Raw genomic sequence first — 8,428 nt, forward strand, 5'->3', positions numbered from 1 at the left:
TCTATCCATCTCTCTGTGTCTCCCTATCCCTCTCTCTCTGTATGCCTATCACTCGCTCTATGTCTGCCTCTCCCTCTCTATGTCTGCCTATCACTCTCTCTGTGTCTGCCTATCACTCTCTGTGTCTGCCTATCCCTCTCTCTGTGTCTGTCTACCCATCTCTCTGTGTCTCCCTATCCCTCTCTCTCTGTCTGCCTATCACTCTCTCTGTGTCTGTCTACCCATCTCTCTGTGTCTCCCTATCCCTCTCTCTCTGTCTGCCTATCACTCGCTCTGTGTCTGTCTATCCATCTCTCTGTGTCTCCCTATCCCTCTCTCTCTGTATGCCTATCACTCGCTCTGTGTCTGCCTATCACTCTCTCCGTGTCTGCCTATCCCTCTCTGTGTCTTCCTATGCCTCTCTCTGTGTCTGCCTATCCCTCTCTCTATGTCTGCCTCTCCCTCTCTATGTCTGCCTATCACTCTCTCTATGTCTGCCTCTCCCTCTCTATGTCTGCCTATCACTCTCTCCGTGTCTGCCTATCACTCTCTGTCTCTGCCTATCCCTCTCTCTATGTCTGCCTCTCCCTCTCTATGTCTGCCTATCACTCTCTCTATGTCTGCCTCTCCCTCTCTATGTCTGCCTATCACTCTCTCCGTGTCTGCCTATCACTCTCTGTCTCTGCCTATCCCTCTCTCTATGTCTGCCTATCCCTCTCTATGTCTGCCTATCACTCTCTCTATGTCTGCCTATCACTCTCTGTCTCTGCCTATCCCTCTCTTTGTGCCTGCCTGTAAGGAAATGGCTCCCTGTTGCAGTTACCCCCCCTGCTAACCAGGCCCCCGCACCAGTGGTATTTCACCTAAAAGGTACCATTGTTTCCACAATTGTCACACCCCTGGCACACAGATAAGTCCCTTGTAAAAGGTACCAGTGGTACCAAGGGCCCTGTGACCAGGGACGGTCCCTAAGGGCTGCAGCATATGTTGTGCCACCCTGAGGGACCCCTCACCTAACACATGCACACTGCCATTGTAGATTGTGTGTGTCGGTGGGGAGAAAAAGGCAAAGTCGGCATGGCATCCCCCTCAGGATGCCATGCACACAAAATGCTGCCTGTGGCATAGGTAAGTCACCCCTCTAGCAGGCCTTACAGCCCTAAGGCAGGGTGCACTATACCACAGGTGAGGGCCTAGCTGCATGAGCAATATGCCCCTACAGTGTCTAAGTCTATTCTTAGACATTGTAAGTGCAGTGTGTCCATATTAAGTACATGGTCTGGGAGTTTGTCAAAAACGAACTCCACAGCTCCATAATGGCTACACTGAATACTGGGAAGTTTGGTATCAAACTTCGCAGAGTAATAAATCCACACTGATGCCAGTGTTGAATTTATTAAAAAATGCACACATAGGGCATCTTAGAGATTCCCCGTGTATTTTACCCAATTGTTCAGTGCAGGACTGACTGGTCTCTGCCAGCCTGCTGCTGAGAGACGAGTTTCTGACCCCATGGGGTGAGGGCTTTTGTGCCCTCAGAGGCCAGAAACAAAGCCTGCTCTGGGTGGAGGTGCTTCACACCTCCCCCCTGCAGGAACTGTAACACCTAGCAGTGAACTTCAAAGGCTCAGGCTTCGTGTTACAATGCCCCAGGGCACTCTAGCTAGTGGAGATGCCTGCCCCCTGGACACAGCCCCCACTTTTGGCGGCAAGTCCAGGGGAGATAATGAGAAAAACAAGGAGGAGTCACCCACTAGTCAGGACAGCCCCCAAGGTGTCCTGAGCTGAGGTGACCCCTGCCTTTAGAAATCCTCCATCTTGGTTTTGGAGGATTCCCCCAATAGGGATAGGGATGTGCCACCCTCCCCTCAGGGAGGAGGCACTAAGAGGGTGTAGCCACCCTCAAGGACAGTAGCCATTGGCTAATGCCCACCCAGACCTCAACACACCCCTAAATTCAGTATTTAGGGGCTCCCCAGAACCTAGGAAACTAGATTCCTGCAAACCGAAGACGAAGAAGGACTGCTGACCTAAAGCCCTGCAGAGAAGATGGAGACGACAACTGCTTTGGCCCCAGCCCTACCGGCCTGTCTCCCCACTTCAAGAAAAACTGCAACAGCAAAGCATCCAACAGGCACCAGCGACCTCTGAAGCCTCAGAGGACTACCCTGCATCTAAAAGGACCAAGAAGCTCCCGAGAACAGCGGCCCTGTTCAACAAAACTGCAACTTTGCAACAAAGAAGCAACTTTTAAAGACCACACGTTTCCCGCCGGAAGCGTGAGACTTTCCACTCTGCTCCCGACGCCCCCGGCTCAACCTGCGGAAAACCAACACTACAGGGAGGACTCCCTGGCGACTGCGAGCCCGTGAGTAGCCAGAGTTGACCCCCCCCTGAGCCCCCACAGCGACGCCTGCAGAGGAAATCCAGAGGCTCCCCCTGACCGCGACTGCCTGCTTCAAGGAACCCGACGCCTGGAAACCACACTGCACCCACAGCCCCCAGGACCTGAAGGAACCGAACTCCAGTGCAGGAGCGACCCCCAGGCGACCCTCTGCCTAGCCCAGGTGGTGGCTACCCCGAGGAGCCCCCCCCCCCCTGTGCCTGCCTGCATCGTTGAAGAGACCCCCGGGTCTCCCCATTGATTTCTATTGAAAACCCGACACCTGTTTGCACTCTGCACCCGGCCGTCCCTGTGCCGCTGAGGGTGTACTTTCTGTGCCTGCTTGTGTCACCCCCCCGGTGCCCTACAAAACCCCCCTGGTCTGCCCTCCGAAGTCGCGGGTACTTACCTGCTGGCAGACTGGAACCGGGGCACCCCTATTTCCTTTGAAGCCTATGTGTTTTGGGCACCACTTTGACCTCTGCACCTGACCGGCCCTGAGCTGCTGGTGTGTTAACTTTGGGGTTGCCTTGAACCCCCAACGGTGGGCTACCTTGGACCCAACTTTGAACCCTGTAAGTGTCTTACTTACCTGTGAACGTAACCTTTACTTACCTCCCCCAGGAACTGTTGATTTTTGCACTGTGTCCCCTTTTAAAATAGCTTTTTGCCATTTTTGCCAAGACTGTACATGCTATTGTGATAATTCAAAGTTCCTAAGACCTGAGTGAAATACCTTTCATTTAAAGTATTGTTTGTACATCTTGAACCTGTGGTTCTTAAAATAAACTAAGAAAACATATTTTTATATATAAAAACCTATTGGCCTGGAATTGTCTTTGAGTGTGTGTTCCTCATTTATTGCCTGTGTGTGTACAACAAATGCTTAACACTACCCTTTGATAAGCCTACTGATCGACCACACTACCACAAAATAGAGCATTAGATGTATCTCTTTTTGCCACTTTCTTACCTCTAAGGGGAACCCTTGCACTTTGTGCACACTATTTCTTAATTTGAAATAGTATATACAGAGCCAACTTCCTACACTGCCCATCACTCACTGTGTCTGCCTATCCCTCTCTCTCTGTCTGCCTATCCCTCTCTCTGTGTCTCTGTGTCTGCCTATCACTCTTTCTGTGTCTGCCTATTGCTCTCTCTGCGTCTCTGTGTCTGCCTATCACTCTCTCTCTGTCTGTCTATCACTCTCTCTGTGTCTCTGTGTCTGCCTATCACTCTCTCTCTGTCTGCCTATCACTCTCTCTGTGTCTGCCTATCACTCTCTATGTGTCTGCCTATCACTCTCTCTGTGTCTCTCTGTCCTGTGTCTCTATCTCTTACCTCTCTCTGCCTATCACTCTCTCTGTGTGTGCCTATCCCTCTCTGTGTGTCTGCCTCTCACTATCTGTGTGTCTCTCTGTCCTGTGTCTCTATCTCCCACCCCTCTCTGCCTATCATTCTCTCTGTGTCAGCCTATCCCTCTCTCTGTGTCTGCCAATCCCTCTCTCTGTGTGTGCCTATCCCTCTCTCTGTGTCTGCCTATCACTCTCTCTGTGTCTGCCTATCACTCTCTCTGTGTCTCTCTGTCCTGTGTCTCTATCTCCTACCCTCTCTGCCTCTCACTCTCTCTGTGTCTGCCTATCACTCTCACTGTGTCTGCCTATCACTCTCTCTGTCCTGTGTCTCTATCTCCCACCCTCTCTGCCTATCACTCTCTCTGTGTCTCTCTGTCCTGTGTCTCTATCTCCCACCCTCTCAGCCTATCACTCTCTCTGTGTCTGCCTATCCCTCTCTCTGTGTCTGCCTACCCCTCTCTCTGTGTCTCTCTGTCCTGTGTATCTATCTCCCACCCCTCTCTGCCTACCACTCTCTGTGTGCCTGCCTATCACTCTCTGTGTCTGCCTATCACTCTCTCGGTGTCTGCCTATCCCTCTCTCTGTGTCTCTCTGTCCTGTGTATCTATCTCCCACCCCTCTCTGTGTCTGCCTATTACTCTCTCTGTGTCTGCCTATCACTCTCCCTGTGTCCACCTATCACTCTCTCTGTGTCCGCCTATCCCTCTCTGTGTGTCTGCCTATCACTCTCTCTGTGTCTGCCTATCCCTCTCTCTGTGTCTGCCTATCATTCTCTCTGTGTCTGCATACCCCTCTCTCTGTGTCTGCCAAGCACTCTCTCCGTGTCTGCCTATCCCTCTCTCTGTGTCTATCTATCATTCTCTCTGTGTCTGCCTATCCCTCTCTGTGTGTCTGCCTATTACTCTCACTGTGTCTGCCTATCACTCTCTCTGTGTCTCCCTGTCCTGTGTCTCTATCTCCCACCCCTATCTGCCTATCACTCTCTCTGTGTCTGCCTATCACTCTCTCTGTGTCTGCCTATCCCTCTCTGTGTGTCTGCCTATCACCCGCTCTGTGTCTCCCTGTCCCGTGTCTCCATCTCCCACCCCTCTCTGCCTATCCCTCTCTCTGTGTCTGCCTATCACTCTCTCTGTGTCTGCCTATCACTCTCTCTGTGTCTCTCTGTCCTGTGTCTCTATCTCCTACCCTCTCTGCCTCTCACTCTCTCTGTGTCTGCCTATCACTCTCACTGTGTCTGCCTATCACTCTCTCTGTGTCTCTCTGTCCTGTGTCTCTATCTCCCACCCTCTCTGCCTATCACTCTCTGTGTGTCTCTCTGTCCTGTGTCTCTATCTCCCACCCTCTCAGCCTATCACTCTCTCTGTGTCTGCCTATCCCTCTCTCTGTGTCTGCCTACCCCTCTCTCTGTGTCTCTCTGTCCTGTGTATCTATCTCCCACCCCTCTCTGCCTACCACTCTCTGTGTGCCTGCCTATCACTCTCTGTGTCTGCCTATCACTCTCTCTGTGTCTGCCTATCCCTCTCTCTGTGTCTCTCTGTCCTGTGTATCTATCTCCCACCCCTCTCTGTGTCTGCCTATCACTCTCTCTGTGTCTGACTATCACTCTCCCTGTGTCCGCCTATCACTCTCTCTGTGTCCGCCTATCCCTCTCTCTGTGTCTGCCTATCACTCTCTCTATGTCTGCCTATCCCTCTCTCTGTGTCTGCCTATCACTCTCTCTGTGTCTGCATACCCCTCTCTCTGTGTCTGCCAAGCACTCTCTCCGTGTCTGCCTATCCCTCTATCTGTGTCTATCTATCATTCTCTCTGTGTCTGCCTATCCCTCTCTGTGTGTCTGCCTATTACTCTCACTGTGTCTGCTTATCACTCTCTCTGTGTCTCCCTGTCCTGTGTCTCTATCTCCCACCCCTATCTGCCTATCACTCTCTCTGTGTCTGCCTATCACTCTTTCTGTGTCTGCCTATCCCTCTCTCTGTGTCTGCCTATCACTCTCTCTGTGTCTGCATACCCCTCTCTCTGTGTCTGCCAAGCACTCTCTCCGTGTCTGCCTATCCCTCTCTCTGTGTCTATCTATCATTCTCTCTGTGTCTGCCTATCCCTCTCTGTGTGTCTGCCTATTACTCTCACTGTGTCTGCTTATCACTCTCTCTGTGTCTCCCTGTCCTGTGTCTCTATCTCCCACCCCTATCTGCCTATCACTCTCTCTGTGTCTGCCTATCACTCTCTCTGTGTCTGCCTATCCCTCTCTGTGTGTCTGCCTATCCCTCTCTGTGTGTCTGCCTATCACTTTCTCTGTGTCTGACTATCCCTCTCTGTGTGTCTGCCTATCACCCGCTCTGTGTCTCCCTGTCCCGTGTCTCTATCTCCCACCCCTCTCTGCCTATCACTCTCTCTGTGTCTGCCTATCCCTCTCTCTGTGTCTGCCTATCATTCTTTCTGTGTCTGCCTATCCCTCTCTGTGTGTCTGCCTATCACCCGCTCTGTGTCTCCCTGTCCCGTGTCTCTATCTCCCACCCCTCTCTGCCTATCACTCTCTCTGTGTCTGCCTATCCCTCTCTCTGTGTCTGCCTATCATTCTTTCTGTGTCTGCCTATCCCTATCTCTGTGTCTGCCTATCACGATCTCTGTGTCTGCCTATCTCTCTCTCTGTGTCTGCCTATCCCTCTCTCTGTGTCTGCCTATCCCTCTCTCTGTGTCTCTCTGTCCTGTGTCTCTATCTCCCACCTCTCTCTGCCTATCACTCTCTGTGTGTCTCTCTGTCCTGTGTCTCTATCTCCCACCCCTCCCTGCCTATCATTCTCTCTGTGTCAGCCTATCCCTCTCTCTGTGTCTCCCTATCACTCTCTCTGTGTCTGCCTATCACTCTCTCTGTGTCTCTCTGTCCTGTGTCTCTATCTCCTACCCTCTCTGCCTATCACTCTCTCTGTGTCTGCCTATCACTCTCACTGTGTCTGCCTATCCCTCTCTCTGTGTCTGTCTATCCCTCTCTCTGTGTCTCTGTGTCTGGCTATTACGATCTCTGTGTCTGCCTATCTCTCTCTCTGTGTCTGCCTATCCCTCTCTCTGTGTCTCTCTGTCCTGTGTCTCTATCTCCCACCTCTCTCTGCCTATCACTCTCTCTGTGTCTCTCGGTCCTGTGTCTCTATCTCCCACCCTCTCTGCCTATCACTCTCTTTGTGTCTGCCTATCCCTCTCTCTGTGTCTGCCTACCCCTCTCTCTGTGTCTCTCTGTCCTGTGTATCTATCTCCCACCCCTCTCTGCCTATCACTCTCTGTGTGCCTGCCTATCACTTTCTCTGTGTCTGACTATCCCTCTCTGTGTGTCTGCCTATCACCCGCTCTGTGTCTCTCTGTCCTGTGTCTCTATCTCCCACCCCTCCCTGCCTATCATTCTCTCTGTGTCAGCCTATCCCTCTCTCTGTGTCTCCCTATCACTCTCTCTGTGTCTGCCTATCACTCTCTCTGTGTCTCTCTGTCCTGTGTCTCTATCTCCTACCCTCTCTGCCTATCACTCTCTCTGTGTCTGCCTATCACTCTCACTGTGTCTGCCTATCCCTCTCTCTGTGTCTGTCTATCCCTCTCTCTGTGTCTCTGTGTCTGGCTATTACGATCTCTGTGTCTGCCTATCTCTCTCTCTGTGTCTGCCTATCCCTCTCTCTGTGTCTCTCTGTCCTGTGTCTCTATCTCCCACCTCTCTCTGCCTATCACTCTCTCTGTGTCTCTCGGTCCTGTGTCTCTATCTCCCACCCTCTCTGCCTATCACTCTCTTTGTGTCTGCCTATCCCTCTCTCTGTGTCTGCCTACCCCTCTCTCTGTGTCTCTCTGTCCTGTGTATCTATCTCCCACCCCTCTCTGCCTATCACTCTCTGTGTGCCTGCCTATCACTTTCTCTGTGTCTGACTATCCCTCTCTGTGTGTCTGCCTATCACCCGCTCTGTGTCTCCCTGTCCTGTGTCTCTATCTCCCACCCCTCTCTGCCTATCCCTCTCTCTGTGTCTGCCTATCCCTCTCTGTGTGTCTGCCTATCACTTTCTCTGTGTCTGACTATCCCTCTCTGTGTGTCTGCCTATCACCCGCTCTGTGTCTCCCTGTCCCGTGTCTCTATCTCCCACCCCTCTCTGCCTATCACTCTCTCTGTGTCTGCCTATCCCTCTCTCTGTGTCTGCCTATCATTCTTTCTGTGTCTGCCTATCCCTATCTCTGTGTCTGCCTATCACGATCTCTGTGTCTGCCTATCTCTCTCTCTGTGTCTGCCTATCCCTCTCTCTGTGTCTGCCTATCCCTCTCTCTGTGTCTCTCTGTCCTGTGTCTCTATCTCCCACCTCTCTCTGCCTATCACTCTCTGTGTGTCTCTCTGTCCTGTGTCTCTATCTCCCACCCCTCCCTGCCTATCATTCTCTCTGTGTCAGCCTATCCCTCTCTCTGTGTCTGCCTATCCCTCTCTCTGTGTCTGCCTATCACTCTCTCTGTGTCTGCCTATCACTCTCTCTGTGTCTCTCTGTCCTGTGTCTCTATCTCCTACCCTCTCTGCCTATCACTCTCTCTGTGTCTGCCTATCACTCTCACTGTGTCTGCCTATCCCTCTCTCTGTGTCTGTCTATCCCTCTCTCTGTGTCTCTGTGTCTGCCTATCACGATCTCTGTGTCTGCCTATCTCTCTCTCTGTGTCTGCCTATCCCTCTCTCTGTGTCTCTCTGTCCTGTGTCTCTATC

This window comes from Pleurodeles waltl, chromosome 5 (assembly GCF_031143425.1).
Source record: "Pleurodeles waltl isolate 20211129_DDA chromosome 5, aPleWal1.hap1.20221129, whole genome shotgun sequence".
Taxonomy (NCBI): Eukaryota; Metazoa; Chordata; class Amphibia; order Caudata; family Salamandridae; genus Pleurodeles; species Pleurodeles waltl.